The sequence below is a fragment of the Canis lupus genome, chromosome 1, assembly GCF_011100685.1.
Source record: "Canis lupus familiaris isolate Mischka breed German Shepherd chromosome 1, alternate assembly UU_Cfam_GSD_1.0, whole genome shotgun sequence".
NCBI lineage: Eukaryota > Metazoa > Chordata > Mammalia > Carnivora > Canidae > Canis > Canis lupus.
Genome location: NC_049222.1, coordinates 26,414,645 through 26,436,732, shown reverse-complemented (window position 1 = coordinate 26,436,732; position 22,088 = coordinate 26,414,645). Strand labels below are relative to the sequence as shown.

Below are 22,088 nucleotides of genomic sequence, written 5' to 3'. Positions count from 1 at the left end.
TTTAAAAATATATATTAGGCAAGATAGTTTTTTCTGTGTCTCAGTTGACACAATATTAAATGAGAGGATTGGGTTAGAATTCCATGATGCTAATCTTTAATGAGGCTGTTTTCATTCCCAGGCTAATACTATTTCATTTGAACATTTACATTCTAAATATGAGCACAGTAAATGGTGGTGTTACCATCAACTTAGCATCAGGAAGTCCTCATTATTACAATAGTTACAATCATTACTCAGTTAATATTAGCTACTACAGGATAAATAATATGATGTCTTTTGAAGTATGTTGAAGTCATACTTTTTAAAGTTATTAAGCAAATTTTATTTTTTCATTTTTTAAGAATGGATATAATTATTCATTTTTGAAAATATATGAAGCTTTTACTGAGTATTGCCCAGATTTCTGGATCCTGGAGATGCAGCAGTAAACAATATAGAAAAGGATCCTGTCCTCGTGGATAGAGAATTGAGAATACATAAATACAAAATCAAGATAATTCCCGAGTGTGATTAATTTCTTTGAAAGAAACAAGACAGTGATTTTTATGGAGACTATTGGGTAATATGACTTGGCCAAGGGAGATGTTGCTATGGATTGAATGGTCACTTCTAAAAGGGAAAAATTTGGGCAAAGGCATATCTTATGAGAATAAACCATTTCTGCTGAGAGGCACACAGATAGAAAGGTACGAAAGTCATGTAGAAGGAATGATCTTGCCCTGTGTAGAACAGCAAGAAGGCCTGTGTAGCCTAGTGTGGAATAAAGTCTGGGGGACAGGCAAGGGCCAGTTTGGTGAACAAGTTAAAAGTTTCCACTGAAATATATATCTACAACAACTAAGAGCTTTTAAATATTAATATCAATGTATTTGAGGGGAATTTTTGCTTAAAACTGGAACTGACTATAGATAATTCTGCCTTCTGTGGAATGGGAATGTGGGGAGTGGTATGCACTCTCGTGTGTGAGTGTGTGTGCATGTGTGTGTGATTTGGGCATGAATATTTCTTCAGAGAGTAGAGTAAAACTTTTCTCTATATCTCACTTCCTTGTCCAGAGACTGGCCAAGGACAGAGAATGGGTAGCACCTGAAGCAGAGCTTTAGAAGCACACTTAGTGAGTCCTCATATGTGACTGGGAAACATAGAGCTGAGTTTGGGGTTGGTTAGGGAAAGTGAAATTATCCTAAAAGGGAGAAGAAGGTGTTTAGTCCATGTGATATAGAGCGGCAGGCCAACATATTTTTAAGTAGAGAAATCACCAATATTGAAAATCTTGTATGATTGCTAAGTAAACTATTCTAGTCTTGCCAAACTTTCAGTAAAGTCAGGGACACAGACAGATACTTTTTGTTAGAAATGCTTTTTTTGGAGGTAATCAAGGAACAGGGCTGAGTTCCATGTTTGAAATCATGTAGAGCAGTAAGGATGGAAGAGATGTAGGAGTGAGATTTGGAATCCCTGAACTCTGGCACTTGAGGCCGGAAGAGACCATGAAAATACGAGTCCCCCAGAAATCTTAGAACGTCAGCTGAGTGGATTGAGCTAGCTGTAATTATACAAGTGTTCATTTATGCATTCATTTTCAGTTATCTCACCACTATGCAGTCTCTTAAAGGAAAAGAAAGTAATTGGAAGATGCAGGGAAAGAGAGAGTGACTTCTTTCTTAGGAACTGTAAGCATCCATGATACCAAAACATCAGCTTGGTGAGAAAAACAAGTTCAGTTAGTTGTTTAATACAGAGTACTCAAAATAATTGCCTAGTTGAATAAGTTTTCACTTCCCAGCAGCTTGATTTGTCATAAAATAGAGCTCAAACATAAATATTTAAAAGTAGAAATACATTTATTTTATTCCAAGTTCTGAGACATTCATAAACATGTTTCAGTTTTATCAGCAAGAATCCATGTGAATGACTTGTCCCCTTTGCTCTGGGATTCTGGAGTTTTAAATGGGCCAGGGTTTTGAAGTGTTGAAAGATATTATAAAGCACTTACAAGTATTCAGCTAGTCAGACTGCTCAATTAGCTGAACATTTATAACCTCAAAATTTTGACAGAGCATGATTCATGTAGGAATGACCCCTTGGACAACAGATGGCTTTATTGTAGGTATGCTTGAGAGAAGGAAACACAAAGCAGTGTGATCTGAGGGAAATAAAAATGGAACATAGAGAGAAATATTGAACTTAGAAGCATGAATTATACTCTTAAATAAGGGAAATTTTGAACAATTTAGCTGATATATTTTTAATGATAGTGTGCTTTCAAAATATTTTATTTGAGACTGTTTAAGACATATTTATGGGACAAGCCTCAAAAACAAAGTAGACCAAAATTAATATCTAGTTAATATCTAGGCAACCCATCCCAAATCATATTATAAATCTAAAGTATTTAGAAAAAAATAAAAGTTTGGGGGAGTAAGAACTACAATGTCAACCAAAAACCTAAATCCACAGCATTTTAATTTCTTGTTTTTTTTTTATTTTTTTCCCTGTAGTTGTGGGGTGCTTATAATCTGGAAGGTATTCTAGGAGAAGCATTGATTCAAAGGCATGTTTTAGGATAACATATTACCACTAAAATATATCAAGTTTTGATTTAGAGGGTTTTATCAGTTTTTAAAGGAGAATCAGGAAAGCCTGGTTGGTGCAGCAGTTGAATGTCTGCCTTTGGTCAGGGTGTGATTCTGGGATCTGGGATCAAGTCCCACATTGGGCTCCCTGCAAGGGGCCTGCTTCTCCCTCTGCCTGTGTCTCTGCCTCTTTCTCTCTCTGTGTCTCTCGTGAATAAATAAATAAATCTTAAAAAAAAAAAAAAAAGAGTCAAAAGTGATGTAAGTAAAAACATGTACTTTCAGGTACGTGCAGTATCTCTTAAAACTGAAGTTAATACTATATATAAATTCACTTTGGAGAAAGAAACATCAGATTCCCCAAAAATACTTTTACATTAATCCATAGAACAAATGCAAATTTCCCTCTCATTTTGAGCCTATTATGATACACAGTATACTGGTACAATGCTCTTTCCTAACTTTCTAGGAGTACAAAACTACTCACATTACCATAAAAAAAAATAATGGAACAAGAAACCATAAATAATTTCTCTCAAAGGACAAAAAAAAAAAAAAAGTTTATCCAATAAGAAAAAAATGAACAAACAAACAGAAAACAGAAAAAGTATCAGGGACCAGGGAGGAGAGCAGGATGCAGGACACTCATGTCCCTGCCAGTATTCATTGCAGATGAGTCCTGACCCCTCGGAAGAGTGTGCCCATCTGTGGTTCAAGAGAGCCAGGAGAACTTTATGTGGGTGATCCTATTTTCCACACTTATTGCTCCATTTTGTAGATGGACCACCAGAGTTACTATGGGGCGGTACAAAGACTCCTATCTGACTTTACCCAGTTAGCAATAGGAAAAAACAGAATACAGTCCTTAAGTCCAGCATTCCTTACCTCCTCACAACTGCTGCTTAGTCATTAAAGTCATAATAAAGTAGTATTGCTGCTTACCAAGTTTTCTAAAATAAGTATAAAAAAATAACAATGAAAACTCAGCAAGGACAAAAAGATGGATTCGCTTATATATTTTTCCTTTTATTTAGTCATTTCTCCCCTTAACACTATTAAGCAAGAAGCATTTATGGACTAGAATCCTCATTCTTGACTAATGGTTTATACAAACTGTAAATGTACACTTTAATATCCCTGTGCTCTTTGGTCCTCATTACAACTCTGTAGATCAGGTTAATATTTTTCCTATCCTCATTTTAAGGATGAATCTGAATTTTAAAGAAAATAATTTATCAAAAATCAAACAGCTGATACAGACTACAATCAATATTAAATACAAAACTTCGGCATATAAATTACATTCCACCTCCTTTAATCATGCATATATAACTGCAATGACTCCAAATAAATATTCTTCTAAAACATAATTTATTACAAGATCTGTTAACCACCCAATAGAGACACATACTAAAAGTATAATTCTTGAGTAATTTTCAGGGCTTGTAAAAACCTTGTTTATACGTGCAAAATATTTTTTCAGTGTTCTTAATTCAAATGACACAACAAATCAGAAAAAGATCTTACTTCAGCATCTTAGACATTCACTATTAATTCCTCAAAACTTTTCTTTACATATTTTCTCTTTTTCTAGTTTGAAGAATTAGAAAACCTGTTAGAAAATTTAGCTGTTACAAGTAAAACTGAATTAGAAGAAGAAGAAATCAGGAGCAAGAGAGAGGGATCTAACAATATGCCAGGTTTGGGGGGCTTTTTATTCATAGTATTAATTGAGGGAAAAAATGAAACTCTGTGTTCTGTGGGCACACATAGCATTTTATGTATAAGAATAATTTAAAATTGGCTTTGGCTATAAATAATGTCCATGAATGAACTTTTAGAATTAGAAACAAAAACAAATACAACACACATTATTACTGATAGAAAATACAATTTAAAGACAGAACAGTTAATTAGCAAGCATGGAATATTCCACAAATTACTTACAAGGACAAGCTAAGTCTTATCAAGGCTTCTGTGGTCTGCTTCTATGTGCGATATTCGTTGTCACTGTATAGATTTTTTTTCCCTTCTGCTAAACGTTCCATAACTTTCTTGGCAAGACTGAATGTAAGTTATTCTTATAAAATACCAGACTGTCATAATTATGATTTTTAGTATTATCCAAATTAATTACAACTTCCAGCAGTGACACGGACTAAAATAGCAAGAGCTGCTGGTGATCTAAAACTACTCTCAGCATGTCCCAGCGAGTACTTGGCCAGGAGCACATGTCACTTAAAAAAAGCATGTAACCCTTTAGACCCAACAGTCAATTAAGGCCTTGGTAGAAATGTCAGCCATAAGAATGAAAAGACCTTTCAATTATTTACATACAATTTTCCTCTAATTAGTGAGAACTGATTTTCATTTCTTCCCTTTCTTTCCTCAAACAGGACCATATGAGATCAAATTCAGAAGGGCAGCTGCTTCATTAAAGACACAGAGAGAGAAAATGAGAGCAAGAGCGACAGCCAGAAGAGAGAGAGGCAGTTTTTCTTGTCAATCAGACCTCCTGATTCTTATAGAGACGGGGTCAGCGAATGCCTATCAGCTTAGCAGTCTTTAAAGATTTGTAGGGTACTTTGCTAGGGTCTGTGCTGATGATATAAAACAATAAGACATTTTCAAAAATGTCTGACAAAGTACAATTATAATCAACAAAGTGTAGTGTCACAAGCTACTGATGTCTATGTGGTACAAAAGAGATCCACTACTCTACTTTTATTTGATAGTTGTATGACTTGCCAAATACCTGTACATATATGTAAAAAAATATAACAATTTAAATATAGTATAGTCAAAATTGTATCTTAAAATTACTTTTGTAAAGCAATTTTGAAAAGACTTTTGAAATATTTGAGTAGCATTGACTCTGGAATAATTATAACTACTATTCAGTTTCTTTTTTTAAAAAAAAATTATTTATTCATTCATGAGAGACACAGGGAGAGAGAGAGGCAGAGACACAGGCAGAGGGAGAAGCAGGCTCCATGCAGGGAGCCCCATGTGGGACTTGATCCCGGGTCCCCAGGAGCAGGCCCTGGTCTGAAGGCGGTGCTAAACCACTGAGCCACCCGGGCTGCCCTACTATTCAATTTCTAATATCAATCTGGAGTTGACATACTTTGGGGGCACAGTTTGAGAAAACCTTTGCAAAAGTACATACATTTCATTTCTTATTCTATGGAATGGACAATAACAAAATAAAATTTTATTTTGCTAGTGTTTTAATTTTATTTCTAGATTTGAGAATATCTACCTCTAGAGGAAAGAATGTTCTGGGTCTTTCTAATTATATTACCTCCTTAATATAACTTCTTAAAGTGTTTTTAAGTCTCAACTTATAGGGGAGAGACTTAGACGTACTTACACATTTAAAAGTAGAATTTAAAGACACATTACCTTTCAAAGCTTGATTTATTTGTATTTATTTGTTTCCAAATGTTAACTTGGAGTTGCCACATGGGAATTTCCAAATGAGGTAGCAGGCATATGATATTTCTCTAGCAGTTTTTACAGTATGCTGACAGTAAGAAAAAGTGACATAAAATAAAACATTAAGCATTCACAGTTTTGTTTCCTTTTACCCTGACATTGTTATTTAAGACAAACTACCTAAACTTTCTTAAAATCCTAATGTATGCACAAGAGCCCAGCAATACCCTCAGTCTTCCACATGTGGCTTTAATTCAAATAAGAAGCAATTTCACCAGCTGACTACAGGTTAACTATCCCCAGAAAATCCCCCTGAATTCCCTGTACCATTGTATGAAGATAGGCTCAAGCCAAAAAACAACATTCAAAACTGTACCAAAAATACTCGGGTAAGGTCAGAACTTACATGGAACAGCTTCTGCCAACTAATAGGATTCCTTTCTGTGCTAATAAGGATGGAACAAAAAATTCAGTTGATTCAGTTGTCTGGGCAGGAAAGTAGGCTTGAAAGAACCTAGGAATTTGTGCAGATTTTACAGAGAATTATAATGGCTTTCTCGTCCTACTTTCTCCCATCTGTAGATTGAACCATTATGGAAAAATTCGAAAGCAGGAAAGCATTGTACAACTCATCCTGGAAGTGGGGCAGAGGGGTCTGGCCTTGGGAAACTTCTAAGGGATTCCCAGTATTTTTCAGTACAACAAACTCTAATGCCACCCCCATGCTTCTGTAACTTCATGAAGGGCCCTAGCTGCCAGCTGACTTTGTGAAGATCAAGCCCATTGGCCCAAACATTCTCTTCTCTCAAGTTCTTGAAAGAGTTACCTGCCTTCTGTCCCCTTTCTGCCCTCAGTGGCTTCTAGTTGACGGAAAGTTTCACCTTGTCCTGAAGCTTTGACTAATTAATTCTTGACTCTTCTATCCCTTACATGTCAGTAAAATCAAAGAATCATAGTGTCATTCAAAACTAGAGTCTTGGGCAACTGTCATTTTACAATGGCTTCCTTTTAACTAGTCCTCATGACTTAGTCCAGATTCCCCGAATTTAAGACTATGCAGTATGCCAGAAAGACTTCTAAAATGAAACATTTTCTATTTTTTTAACATTTTCTTTCCTAGTTTAAGTCTTCTGTGGTTCCTCATTACCTGTATTTATAACAGTGATTTCTAACACAGAATATGCTCCAAAAACATCATAACATACCCTTCACCTTCAACATTCTAGACTTGATATTTCTAAAATATCCCCTGAAGAATGTCTGTTAGAGTGGGGATCTTTCTCTCAAACCACTCTAATCCATTTTTTTTTTTTGCAGGTAGAGATGGACTAAGATTGCCAACCGGTATGAGAAGAGCCTGCTTCTGAGGTGAAGAATAGAAATTAAAAAATAAAAATAATAAAAGGAGAGAACCATGGAAATGAAGAAGAAAAGGGAAGGCAGGATTTTATTGCTAATTCTGAGGAGACGGCCTAGTAGGTGCCAGTAGCAGTGAAGCTACCCAGGGGGTCAGGAGGTTGGGGGGTCGGGAGGTCGGAGGGTCAGGTGGGAGGGATAAATAGCATGGCCACTGCATAGGACTGGTTTCCTGGGCATGCCATCTGTAAGGTTCCACACCCAAAAGGATCTCACAGTTGGTCCACGTTCTATTTTCACCATTTTGAAATTCTTAATTTTATTTTTGAACTTGTGTTTTACGACTGAAATCTAATGAGAAAACTGAGCATTCAGGAGTAGAGATATGCTCATTATGTGCGTCCACTGTTCCTTGCTTTCCATTAGTGCAGAATTCTGGGAGACTCACAGTGTGGGAGCTCTTTGACACTCTGAGTATAAGCTAAATGTGTTATGTCTACAACTGAGTGAGCAGGGTGCTGACAGCTCCAAGAGGCCGTGCTTTCCCTGAGAACCAGAACATACTTCAAGCACGGAAAAACACATTAATGCTCTAAGAAACATCACAACCAAAGAACTCTCTCACATCCTTTCTTTCGTAGGTTATCTCCCTGAATTAGCCAACCATTTAAGCTAAAAATGATGACATAGACAGGAAGAGAGAAAGAGAGCAACCGCTAAGTCCTTCTCCTTTCAGTGTCTCCTTATCCATCAATAAGGGAAAGGTAAAGACTTAAAGACTGTTGGTAACAATGTGTGCATATTGACAAATGATACAGTTGTGTTTTGGGTGCACTTCTGCTGTTCTAGTAAGAATGAAATACATATGCACATACAGTCTATGAAATATGAATTGTGCAACTTTAGTGATTTCACATAGAGTCAAGGATCTTAGGTCTGCACTTAGACCTGACACTGTCACATGTAAAGATGAATGGCAAAATTCATGTTAATTTAAAACTTTAATGTTTCTTTACTTAGAACATTAAAAGTAAATTTTAAAAACACCATGATAAATTGAGAGAGAGAGAGAGAGAGACTGTAGAAGAAGGAAAAAGCTTTATATTTTAGGAACTTTAGCAATGCTTTTTCCTTACTTTCAAATGAGGAGCCCCCAAATTTCATTTTGTGCTGGGCCCCACAAATGATGTACTCAGCCCTGTCACTTTACTACCTTTGATTCCGTTTTGAATTCCATAGCCGAATTGAGTTTATTTTTCAAATCACAAGTAAAAGACTACTTGATAGATTCTTCTCTATCTTGTGGCTTGACAAATTCATTCTAGGGCAATTGAAGTATGGACTTATGTTCCCTTTTGCCATGGTTAGTACATAGTCAGACCATGGCTGGCTGTGGGGGGAGAAGAGTCATTCAACCCTGGAGAAAAATTCTAATATATCATGTTTTCAACAATTTTTAAAGGTAATACATTCACATGACGGTTCTTAGAACCATGTGGGAAAGCCATCTAAGGACCCTCTGTGAAATATTTAATTAAAATATCAATTTTGAGAATATGAGATCTATGGATGCTGGGCTTGGCTTGTTTCTTTATAGGCACTTTCTTTTTTTTTTTTTTTTTTAATTATTTATGGTAGTCACAGAGAGAGAGCGAGAGAGAGAGAGAGAGAGAGAGAGAGGCAGGGAGAGAAGCAGGCTCCATGCACCGAGAGCCCGACGTGGGATTCGATCCCGGGTCTCCAGGATCGCGCCCTGGGCCAAAGGCAGGCGCCAAACCGCTGCGCCACCCAGGGATCCCTATAGGCACTTTCTTGAGTGTGAAGATGCCAGCACCCAACACAGTGACCATGTGGAGTAAACATACCAAGGAGCCTGTGAACAATAAATCCTGGGTTTCCCTTATTCCCACCATTTATGGCAAATATAGCTATGAAAATAATGCCCTCCTCACTTAAATTCCATATAATTTTTTATTCACTGATAACAAAAATGAAGGAAATATAGGTAAAACAATGGTTATGCAGATAAATAATAAAGAGAAAAATTATCTTCCTTTAAATTTGGGACCTCTTGCCTTGCCTTGCTAAGAACCAGGAGTGATTGTGGAGAATTGCTCAGTGCAATTGAAGAAATGGGGTTTGGGGTGGGGAGACTGAGCAGCTGCAGTAGTCAAAGGGAGAGGGGGAGAGACCTCCCAGGCAGCTCAAGAGGTAGTGACATTGCAGAAATGTCTAAAGGGGATAGTTCAGTGATAGATTCTCTCCTGCTTCATCTTAAAATGAAGTCTACAATCTCTTGCTAATTTTTTGTTGGAAGTGAACTTGTGTATGTGAGGAAAGCTGAGGCTAAGGTAAGGGTTAAAATGGGGGTTGGGTTGGAAGGAAGCTCCAAGAAGAGGACTAGGGAAGAGCTGACACTGGTTTGAGTTATACAGATTTTAAAAGATTGTCTTTAGCATTTAAGGGAAGGGGAAAATTAGTTCATTTCCCATTTAATATTCTCAGACTTCCTGATAACTTTTGGCTCTTATTGACTTATTTCTGGGCACATATTCAATTTTCCCTCATCCTTTTGCCCTCTCCAAAGGAAAGAACTAATTCGTGTCTCCAGTTTTACCATCTAGCATTTTGTCCAGCAAATGAACTCCTTGGAAAGATGTTGAAAGAGAAGTGTCAGTAGAGATTTGTGGCAAAGGCAGAGAATATTTTCATCATAAAGAGAAGGCCTGTTTCCCTGGCCACTTTCAATGGCCTATTTCCTGGGCTCTAAATATAGAGTACCAGGGCTTTCCTCACACCTGACCCTGATGCTGCCAGCTGGGAGATTGGGTCTCTATTCCAATATAAACTCTACATGTAAACAATATGTCTCAGCCATTCTTTCAACTTAGGAATTTTTTTTTCTTAAAACATGTGCTAATTATATATTGTTAAAGTGAAATATCTGCTGTTCCTTGTAAGTTTCTAGGTTTAAGCTGCAATTTCTATTATTAATAAGTGGAGGGGGAGGGGGTGAAAAAAAAATAAGTGAAAAAGGGTATCCTTGGGGTGCCTCTGTATTTTGAATCCCAGCATAGAGTGTCTCAGGTTTGAGAACCTTATTTTCTGGACCAAGCAGCCACTAGTGGTCACTTGCCTCACAGAGAGATGAATCACTATGTCTCTACATGGAAATCATAGGCAATCACTCACAATACTTGCCTTAGGTTGATTCATGGTGCATCGGCCTTTAAGCCCCAGGGACCTCAACTGTCTCTGTGGTCTGAAGAAACCATTTGTGGTTTTGATCACATGTGATTTTCTTCTGCCTCTAGCTTCTCCTTTCTGGCCAATCCATCATACACAGACAAAGTCAGCTTTCTACCACACAAATTATATTGTGTTATTCCCTGCTCAGAAACCTTCCAAGACTCCCCACTGATTTCAGAAGAATCCAGACCTCTTAGCATAGCAATCAAAATCCCTCACAATCAGAAATCAGTTTTCCCATCTAGTACCTTCTCTCTCTGTCCCTGCACTTTCTCTAAATATATTATTAAATACTCCAGTAATTCTAATTAGCAGTTACTCTTGGGATCAGGGATGTTCATTGACTCTTTCATTTAGCATTAGACATTAAACCACATTTTTTCCAGGTGTGCAATACAGTGATTCAACAATTCCATATATCACCCAGTTAAGCCTTATTTTTTTTATTCTTGTATTGATATAAGGAGAAGGGGTTGATTGAATAGTATCTACTCAGCCAAATGTTGTTCATCCAATTTTTATTTGAGACATTTGATAAAAATGCAGATTTTTCAGTACCACTTTAGACCTAAATCAGAATCTTTGGAAATGGGGTATGAAATCTGAAGGTTAGGCAAGTTTCTTATGTCTATCTAATACCCTAGAGTTTTGATACTCCATGTATTTGACATTAAAAGAAATAGCATTTGCCTTAATAGTATCTTTTTTATCTTAATTATCTCTATGCCACTCAAATATTAATATCCTATCAATACCTACTGTCCTGTAGGTCATACATTGCCCAAAATAGATACAGTTTTCCAGAGCTAACTATTGACTGAACAAGAAAAAGAAGGCTGAAAAATACCTACAAATATTCCAAAAGATAAAGGAAATGTGACAGAATTCTGAAGTTTTGTTAGGATTCAGTGACTAGAGTTGGAAATGTTTGATCTTAGAAGCCTTCAGGGAGATATATTGTTTTAAGGACAAGAAAATCATTCCAACTTTGGAAAAATGCACAAAAGCAAAGCATGTGGAAGATTCATGAACCCTGATCAAGTTGAGTCCATCTTAGTATGTGATGGGAAAGAGAAAAGTCAGACATGGAGAAGAAAGTGAGCCCTAATAGGTAGAAAAGCTAGAAGCACACAATTTGGGGAATTTGATGAGGAATTCATTCAACAATTATTTACTAGATCTGTTAGAGGAGCAATATGGTTCTAAGAGATATGAAGTCATCCAGGGCCAATAATGATATTCACTCAGCAATTACTTTCTGAATGACTCATATACCTGCTAGTATTTACTGTTTCAGGCACCAAGAATTAAGCAGAATTTTAGCACCAAGAAAACAGACAAAATAAGCCTATACCATTATGAACATAGACAGTAAACATTCAGACTGACTCCCAGCATCCCTTCTACCCTTCCTGCACTGAGTAGCAGCAATACAGTGTAAAGAATTTTTCTCCACTCAAGTGATGGGCCAATCCAGCTAAAGGCAACTCTTTTTTGCCAATGACTGCTTGAGGAGAGGGGTTTATGACCCAAACCTGAGTAAAAAGATCAAAAGAAATTTTGCTGGAGTCTCATAAAGTCACAGGAAACCAATCTCCCTTTCCCATTGGATAAAGAAGAAACATATGACCTCAATTTCTGACACGAGAGGATCTATCTTTGGATGAAACAACACTTGCTGAAGGAAAAGAGATATAGAAAGAACTTGCTGAATCAAGCTTCCAGAAGCCTTGCACCATCTCTGGGCTTTTCCTTATGTGAACTAATTCTTTTTACTTTTACTGATGGCAAAATTTATCTTAACTAATACACATACATAACAATTTTTATATACTTCATTTGATCCTCAATAACCTTCTTCAAGATGAATATACTCTGCTAATAAAAATATAAGATAAAAAGCTTAAAGGTGAAGAAAATATCAGAAAATTATTACCAAAGCCCAAGCATGAGGTTTTGGGACTTGGAAATACAGAGTATGGAAGAAAAGTAGAAGTCATTGAGTATCTCCTGTGTGCTGATTACTCTGATAAGCATTTCATAGGATATCTAATTTTAGTTTTTATAACAACTCTAAAAGCTTATTATTATCCTTATTTTTCAAATGAGGAAACTGAAGGAAGAGAGCTTAATGAATTTACCCCAGGTCACAATGTGCAGCAAACATTTCAAATTCAGATTTCTAGTCAGCACATTCTATACTCTTTCCACTTTGCCACCAAACTACTTCTTGTGAGAAAGCATTTCCTATGAGTGAGGTCTCACAGAGGAGTAGTCATCAGGGCTCGACAGCATGAGAATTTAAATAAAAGAACATTGGAGGAAGATGTGTGAGTCCTTGTGACTAAAACAACGGTGTGGTAACAGTGAAAACAATGAGACATTGAGAATAAAGCCATGATAAAGGATAACTAAATGGTACTAGTGGGAATTTCAAAGACAGAATTACAGTGAATATTGAGTTATTAGCATATTGTATAGAGATCACAAGTGAATCTTTGGGGAAGTCCAGTGAAGGATGTTAGAATAGGAGGACACAGCAAAATAAAAGAGAATAAAATGAAAAAGAAAACCTGGCTCAACTATAGGCAAAATCATATGCTAGCTGCCTGAAAGAAGAATTTAGGAAGAATATGAAGAAAGCCTGTCAAAATGAAAAATGAACTAATTCATCATTATACTTTGAACTTTCAAATTCGAGATGTAGAGTGGTAAATGGTTGAACCAGGTTTATCTACCTATTAATTCGAGCAAAAAAGTGCCTGGGAAAATACACCAAAATTCAGAAGTTAACAAAGATTAGACCTCCAATTCCTCCACATCCTGATACAATAAGTTTCCTGTTATATGGAGGGGAAGGAAATGTGGAAGGGAACTTATCGGGTGCCTGTTTTGAGGTAGACTTTAATAAGAACTTCACATACAATTTTTGATCCCCTGTTGCATGGATCTCAGAATAAAGCTTCATCATAAAAGCTGTAGAGATGTGATGGACACTTAATCCTCATAATAACCATGTGGGATTATTGTGTTAGCTTCTGCTTTACAACTGAAGAAGGGAGGCACAGGAGTATGTCAGTAGCTATGGGTTATGCCACCTGAGGGGGGTGAAATCAAGATTGGAACATAAATTTCCATAACTCCAAAGCTGTGTTTATCCACCTCTTGTTGATCTTTCAACCATGTTTTATTTAAAATAGTCCTTCCTTAAGAAAAAAGTAAAGTGAAAGATTCAGAGGCAATAAATAATACCATATATTTACTCACAAGAGCAAATTCATTTAGCTCAGTTGCTTTACTCTTTATAGTACCTTCTAATTAGTGTTCACAAGAACAACAGCATAGGGACTTTATCAGCTATTGTAGACTGATCAGGGTTGAATTTACCTTTCCACCTTAAACAACTAGGAAATCAGACTTCATCTTTAAAACTATGGTTTTTCAGGCACTAGATAGCAGGCAATACAGGTCAGTGACTCCTGAGAGAAGGGAAACAGATGAAGTGAGGCTCTGCTGGGAGAGAGATGCCAGACCACAGTTGAGGGAGAGTGAGTCTAAACAGAGCTTAATGGTCTTCTTGAATTGAGAAAAGAGAGTTGGAAGTTTGGGGAAACTAAGGTGGCTAGAATTTGAGTGGTGGAATCAGAGAAAATGGATCTGGACAGAAAGAGAACTCCAGAGGTCTACAGAGGTGTCCCTTAAATTATTGGCTGAATAATATGAATATATGAGAGGAAAATACCTGAATTCAAAGAAAGAACTACTGTAAAGAAATATCTGGGAAAAATCCACCCAAGTGTCATGTAAAATTGGGAATAGGTTGTATTCTCAACAATAATTCAAAGACCTAGTACATGGGTCATAGAATCCTTAGAAGGTATGGCCTCAGTAGTGAAGAAGATTACCCTGAGACTAAAGGTTGATCTGTATCCATCCTAACAAAGCTTAACAGCAAATGTTAAACTGATTCCAAAAATTTATCTGTATGCTATAATAAAGACTAAAGAAAAAATCTGGCACCAAAACCCAAAATTTATAATGTCTGACATCTAATCAAAACTTACCAGGCAGACGAAGAGTAATACAATCCATAGTGGAGAGAAAAATCAATCAATAAAAACAGACCCAGCAATGACAAAGATGATAGAATTAGCACATAAGGACATTAATAGCTGTTACAGAGTTCAAGCAACAGAATATCAGTGAATGAGGGATACTGTCAAGTAGAGGAACGTACTTGTAATTTGAGGACAATGACAATATGCAGAACTAAATCCATTTTATAAATCACTAATTATGTTTGGTATAGTTTCAATTTAAAGTACAATGATGCTTAAATACTCATCACTTACCTTATGTCAAATACCATAATAATTCATATAAAAAATGAAGAGTAAGGTACCCAATGGCCCTGCTCTAAAGGATTTAACAGTCCCTTCAGGTGCATAAGACAAGTAGAAGTTTTGCTATTTGTCTGGTTTAAGACAGAATATATGAGACCACATAAAGAAGAAGAAAATTTAAGAGCTGGGATTAGAGAAATGCTTTGTGGAGAAAGGGACATTTCAGCTGGGTACTTGAGGATGAGTAGAAATCTGAGTCATAATTATGGGGCCCAGAAAATACATTCTAGTTGTTAGAAGTTATCAAGAATAAATGCAAGGTTGCAAAAGAATTAAGCATATGTTTTAAGAGTGGTAAGTGCTATAGTGCCATACATTGATTCAGGAAGAAGGTGTATCAGTTCAAAATGTCAGAAATTGAGCTAGTATACATGCAGTCCTGTTACCTCCCTATTAATTTTTACTACCTTTACCAATGATTATAGGAAATTTAACAAAAAGATTAGAAATGTAGTCTTTATGTTGTACTGGTGAGTATATTTGTTTGCTAGGGCTGCCATTACAAAATACTACAGTCTGGGTGGCTTAAACAGAAGAAATTCACTGCCTCTGTTTTGGAGGCTGGAAGTCCAAGATCCAGGTGTTGACAGGGTTGTTTCCTTCTGAAGACTGTGAATGAAAGTCTGTTTTATGCCTCTCTTCCAGACTCTGGTGGTTTCCTAGCATTCCTTTTCTTTCCTTGGCTTGTAGATGCAATGCCTGTCTTTATCTTTACATGGTATTCTCCCTGTGTATGTCTGTCTATGTGTCCATTTCTTCCTTTTGTAAGCAATCATACTGGATTAGGGGCTCACCCTCTTCCGACATGACTTCATCTTAACTTAATTGTATCTCTAACTACCCAATTTCCAAATAAGGTCATATTCTGGGGTACTAGGGGTAAGGACTTCAACATAAAAATTTTAGAGGGGCACGAGTCAACCTATAAGAGTAGGAAATGTTGGAGGCTTTGTCATAGAGGAGGGTCTGGAACAGAATTCACTTTAGCAAGAGTGATCCAGCAGCTGTGTGTGAATCAGCCTTTGAAGGTCTCTAGTCCTTCCTTCCCCCTGTGTGTTATATGCTGATCCACATGTACACTGTAACCAAGCAGCGCTTACATTCACCTTCCCTTTTCCCCTGTCTCTGCCCTTGCCGATGCTAATTCATGCTCTGGGAATTTCTCTGCCTCATTTATGACTAACTCCTACTCTTCCTTCAATACTTACCATGTCCAGATAAGTTTTACTCATGTCCAGAATACATAGGTATGTCTAGCACACCTCAAGGAGCCTTCCCTAAACATGCTACTTCCCTTCTGAATAGTGGAGTTCATAATCCCATTGGCATGACTATTAAAGAATAAGTCACATCCATGTGTTGTCATGTGCATTCTACTTTTTTATGAATCTTCAGGTTGGATACAGTGTCTTATTCATCTCAGATCTCTTGTAATGAGCTCAGTGTGTGGTGTTATATAGAAAGACTAGAGGTAAGGATGTGGCTAATTCCCCCTATTTTTCAAGGTTTATTCCAAGAAAAATTAGTATGGAAAATAAAAGGAAGAACTCATCTACATTGTTCTTATTATACACACTTATTGTACACTGTGCCTGGCACAGTTTTAAGTGCTTAATACTATTTAATCTTCAGAAAACTGTGGTGAGTTGGGTACTAGTATTATCCCATTTGGTAGATGATGACTCTGAGGCACACAGAAACTCAGGAGTTTGCCTGCAATTATGTAGCAACTAAGTGACTAATGCTACAATCTAGTCCTTAACCATTTTGCCCAACTGCCTCTCAAAGACATTTGCCCTCTTAACCACAGGGCTTCATTTTAAACCATTTCTGATCTTGCCTCTAATTAGCTACACAATTTTGAGCAAGTTATTTAACTCCTCGATACTTTAATTTTTTCAATTTTGAAATGAAAATAACGGTAGTACATCCTCATAAAATTAATACATGTAAAGCATTTTAAAAAGTGCCCAGCACTGAGTAAGCCCCCCCACCCCCCCACACACACATTGAATAACTGAGAATTTATTGTACACTATGTAGCTAATTGAAGCCATACTGCCTCCTGCTGCTGATTAATAGTGTCTGGCTTCTGAAGAAGGATGGTATTGGCAGATTTCTTTTTTCCTTTTTATGAAGGATGGGACTGGGCTGTCACTTTCTATGAAAATAAGAAAGAGGAGGTCAGAGGTGTTTTTGATAGCAACACAATGGACCTTTATAAGGCTTTAAAAAATGTTGCAGTGTTAGGAGTCTGAGAATCTGGACTTCCACTAGCTTATAGCAGTCATCTTGACCTCTCCTCCTTCCTTGTAAGGGGCAATGGAAAGGAACCAGGGAAAGTAGGGAGAAAATTTAAGAATATATTTCAGAAAACACAACCTTGGAAGGAAATTAAAAAATCAGAATTCTGCACAATAAGAAAATCCTGTTCACTGAGCCTGCTGAACAGTTATCAACAATTCTTTAGAAAATTCTAGCAGTTTACATGTGGAGTCAGTTGCTTTCTAATTGCTACAGCAGGCTACCACTGGGAAGAACAAAGGAAATATTTAGCACATCGTAAATTCTTCTGCAGCCCTGTGGAGTGACTGGAGTTCAGATTACACATTTATAACTAGCATTTGAGAGCAATTTCTACTTCACTTTTGAGAAAGTGTTGGGGAAGCAGTTCAGCACTGTTCTTCCTATAACTCTGGAGAAATACAGACTGAGCATTTAAATTTAATAATCCAGTTCATTTGTGTTGGGATTTAATGAAGCTTGGAAAGATGTAACAAGGAAATACATTTTCTTCTCCTGAATTTGCTTTTTCATGGGAAGGAGGTTTCTCAGTGAAGGGGAAAGTGTACGTCAGACACGCTGGTGGGGTGCTCTAACGGCACCCCAATCTGGATAGTGGTCTTCTCCTAGGCAAGGCCTGAGACATTCTGAAGAACAGGCAGGACCTAAAAATAAATTTGGTTCACACTGCCAAGGAGAGCGGGCAAGCAAGAGGCAGTAAACATGTTTCATGTCACCAAGGATGCAGTGAAGAAGCAGCACCACATAGCTAGGGAAGAAACCAGTAAGGGCCCCAAGAAGCCACTAAGATGGGGAAAGTAAGAGGTCAGCTTGACTTACGGTGGCTCTTGAAGCTATTATATTTATGTTACAGTTGATGAATGAGTAGGGCTGCAGTGCCTGATTTATCTTTGACTTTGGGGAAGATGATTCAATTCTCTACAAATTTTAAGGGGCACATTTGCTTAGCAAATAGAAACACATTTTGGAATAATTGGCTGATAGTTTATGATTTATGAGTTGTCTCTGGCTTTAGGTCCTTAGGCTGGACACGGCCATAAGGATTACCTTATAATTCTTTACTCCGATGATTGATAAAATATAGGAGGCCATTTCTCCCAACAATATTAAATGAATGTCTTGCCCCAAGCCCAAGGGAGAAGAGGCTAAGATTCAAGTCTTTCCAATAAATGAAAAATGAGTATTTTTCTGAACTTATAGTGACTAAATTTCTTATCCTCCTCCTAAAAGAATTGTAATCTTCTCACAAAATTGTCCAAATTTTTAATTGTGTATTGGCTAATATTTGGAGAAACTTTCCAATAAGGTTAAAAAAAAGAAGAAGGAAAGAAAGAAAATCTAGTTGAGTTTCCTACTTACTGAGATTAGTTTCAATATAAAATCTCTGTAGATTTAAACTATAGAACAAATCTTGTCCATCTTTCTGGATGAATATTAACCAAAATCTCCCTATTTTCTCTCTGAAATTTAGGATTCTAGTGTCTTTTTGTTTCAAAAGAAAAAGAGTTCCCATTTTAGGCTTTGGTTCTGCTGCATAAGTAGATAACATGATTAAATTGAATACAGTAGTCATTTAGTTGTTATAGTCATCAATTTAATAATTACAGTTTCTCTGCCAACATCACATAATTTTATGCAACTATTGGCCGACAAGACCAAATTTCTCTATTGTATCACATATATAATCTGTACCTCAATCAGGAGAAAATAATCTCTTTGGCTACTCAGCATATATTCTGAATATAATCTGGTTAGGTAGTAAAGCTTTTTTTTTTTTTTTTTTTTTAATCTGGCATGATTTTTAAAAGTGCTAAAGGCAAATGAAAAATGCTTTATTTTTTTTTTTAAAGATTTTATTTATTTATTTATGAGAGACACAGAAAGAGGCAGGCAGAGACATAGGCAGAGGGAGAAGCAGGCTCCATGCAGGGAGCCTGATGTGGGATTCGATCCTGGGTCTCCAGGATCACGCCCTGGGCTGAAGGCAGATGCTCAACCGCTGAGCCACCCAGGCATCCCGAAAAATGCTTTAAAACCATAAAGTACCTGATTTGTTTTCAGGATCAATCTGCTGGCCACATAAACTGCAAGAATATATATCACGTACATTCTATTGCTTGATGACAAAAACAAGACTAGCCATATCTATGTAAAAAGGCATATATATATTTTAAGATTTTATTTATTTATTCATGAGACACACACAGAGAGAGAGAGGCAGAGACACAAGCAGAGAGAGAAGCAGGCTCCATGCAGGGAGCCCGATGTGGGACTCGGTCCCGGGACTCCAGGGTCACACCCTGAGCCAAAGGCAGATGCTCAACCACTGAGCCACCCAGGCATGCCAAAAGCATATAAATTTTAAATGTATTTTTATATATTTGAAAAAAATGAATAGAAAAAGGGTGACATGTATGAAGTAAGGAATCAGAATATTAGCTAAAACCTTGTCAAGTAATAGAATACTTATGAATGTACACTGTCAATTGATTTTCACAACAAATTAAAATCTTTACATAGAACATTTCTGAGCTCCAGCCAATGATTTCCTTATTTCAAGCAACATTGGATACAAATAAAACCCAATATAACCATTCCTTGGATTTCATTTTGATAGGATTTACTTCTGTTCACTGATGTAAATGTTGGTCTAGAATAACCAATGTCTTTTGGAAATTTTATTGAATAATTCATTAGTTAATTGTTGTCTTTAACCACAGCTTCTCACTGACATTTTAGTAACTTACACAAATCCACATATTTAAAAAACAGCATGAGGTAAGAAAAGTCCTAATAAATATAGTTCTAAGAGGGAATCTTTTATTGTTGTGAAGCTTATAAAATTGAAGGTCTCATGTTTTAAGAAGATGAAAAAGGAATTCTTTCTCTGCGGTGGAATAAATGGACTATCTCACCCATGAATAATGATTAACGTTCTTTCACTCAGAGAAAAGGCTTGTAGGTGTTCACACCTGCAGCATTCATGAATTATAGGCCCCGTTCCCTTGAAAGAAACTTAATAATCACTATTCACAGGTGAAGTGTGCTTCAGTTGGATATAAAAAGTCGAGATAAAACCAGTCAGCTTTGTCTCCAGCGCTGTTACTTTCCCAGCATTCCATCCCCTCCGGTCACTGCAAAAATACTTGAGCAGCTTTAAAATTATCCAAAGGTGGTGTTGTAAATACCTTTTCTTCTCAGCTTAGTTGTGTTTATCAGAGATTCAGAGGTGGTTTTAAAGGTCAGAAAAACAAGCTGCCTGCAAATTTGGATTCAAACCTAAGTAATAAGGCCGGCGTTTTTACAACTGTACTCTTCTCAGTGCCATCCAGGGCTAAACTGACCTTACATTTCTGCATTCTGAGCCCTAACCACCGAAGCTGCCACAGACATAGAAATACAAATATAAATGTATGTATCATTTACATTTAAATAAAAGTTCATGTATAAAGTCTCATTTTATGTATAAGATTGAGTGTAAATTTAAATATAAATATAAACAAATGTAAATACACATCTACATGGATTTTTCCAATTTGGTAGGAAGGTTTTTTAATGATTTCCATTGCTATTTTAATTCAATAAAGTTGTTTACGGCATTTTTTTTCCTGCTTAAAGGCCACATTAATGGCCCACTTGCCATCTATGGCTTGTTCACACATTTTCTTGGTTCATAGGGTGTTTTAAAAAAGTATTGAACCATAGGGGTGCCTGGGTGGCACAGTCGTTAAGTCTCCAACTCTTGGTTGCAGCTCTGGTCATGATCTGGGAGCTCTGAGATGGAGCCCCAGTGTGCTCAGCATGGAGTCTGCTGGAGGTACCCTCTCCCTCTCCCTCTGCCCCTTCCCATCACCCAGCACTCACTCACTATCTCTCTTTCTCTAAAGTACCTAAATTAAGTCTTTAAAAAAATCAAACCATAATTTAAAAACTGGAATATTCCACATTAAAAAAATCAAAATTTCTCAATTACTTGAAAAGTTTCGAGCTCTGGTAATACTGCGCTTAATGTTTCTTCGTAGTAAAAACTGTCAGGCATTGAGCACTGGGTCAGCTTGTAGACCTGATTTGTATGTAACTCAGGTACTGTTTCCTGCCTGAACCTCCTGCCTGATCCTAAAATGACTGGGCTGTCATTCTTTTATGGCCCTCATGTCTCTTCACATAGTTAGCTTTTTATTCATCCAACTGACCAATATTGCTTCTGCATATGAACTTGTGAGCACTTAGGTCTTCCGGTGGAAAGTGGAGTTAACAGTGCATTCTCTGCCTTTGACTCCTCGGCAAGCCTTTCATGGAACACTAGGGCTGTTAAGATAATTGGCAGTTCTACCTTCCATATTATAATTTAGTTGGAGACAAAGAAATACACCTTAAAGATAAATAAAACTAGCAAGTGCAGTGATACAGGTAACAGTAGGGGAATTAAGCATGCAAAAGAGGGTTTCCTGACCTAGATGAGATGGTTGGGGAAGGTGTGGCCACGTTGAGGAGACAAAGAAGGGGTGTTCAGATCTGGGCAGAGAAGGCTTCTCTCATGGACCTTAGAGATTACAAAGGAGTTAGGGCCGCCAAGGGTTGGGTGGGGGACAGTATGGGATAAGCCATTGGTTTAGTCTTTTTCTTATTTTGTCTTGTCTTTATGATGAACTATTCTTCAACCCTTTGACTTTCTCTAGCTCTGAATTCAGCATTACATCTAGTGTTATAATGCTTTTGTGAACAATGATCAAAAACAAACTTTATCACTGTAAGCCGT

At 37.0% G+C, this 22,088-nt stretch overlaps 1 protein-coding gene across 1 annotated transcript in view; it reads right to left on the bottom strand.

Annotated features, from left to right (window-relative positions):
• The window catches only part of EYA4 (EYA transcriptional coactivator and phosphatase 4), a 306,025-nt gene extending 301,232 nt beyond the window's left edge, over nt 1-4,793 (bottom strand). The window contains exon 1 of the mRNA XM_038526049.1: nt 4,527-4,793. The gene's annotated coding sequence lies outside the window, so the exon portion shown is untranslated. The remainder of the gene's footprint in view (nt 1-4,526) is intronic.
• Nucleotides 4,794-22,088: the final 17,295 nt, after the last annotated feature.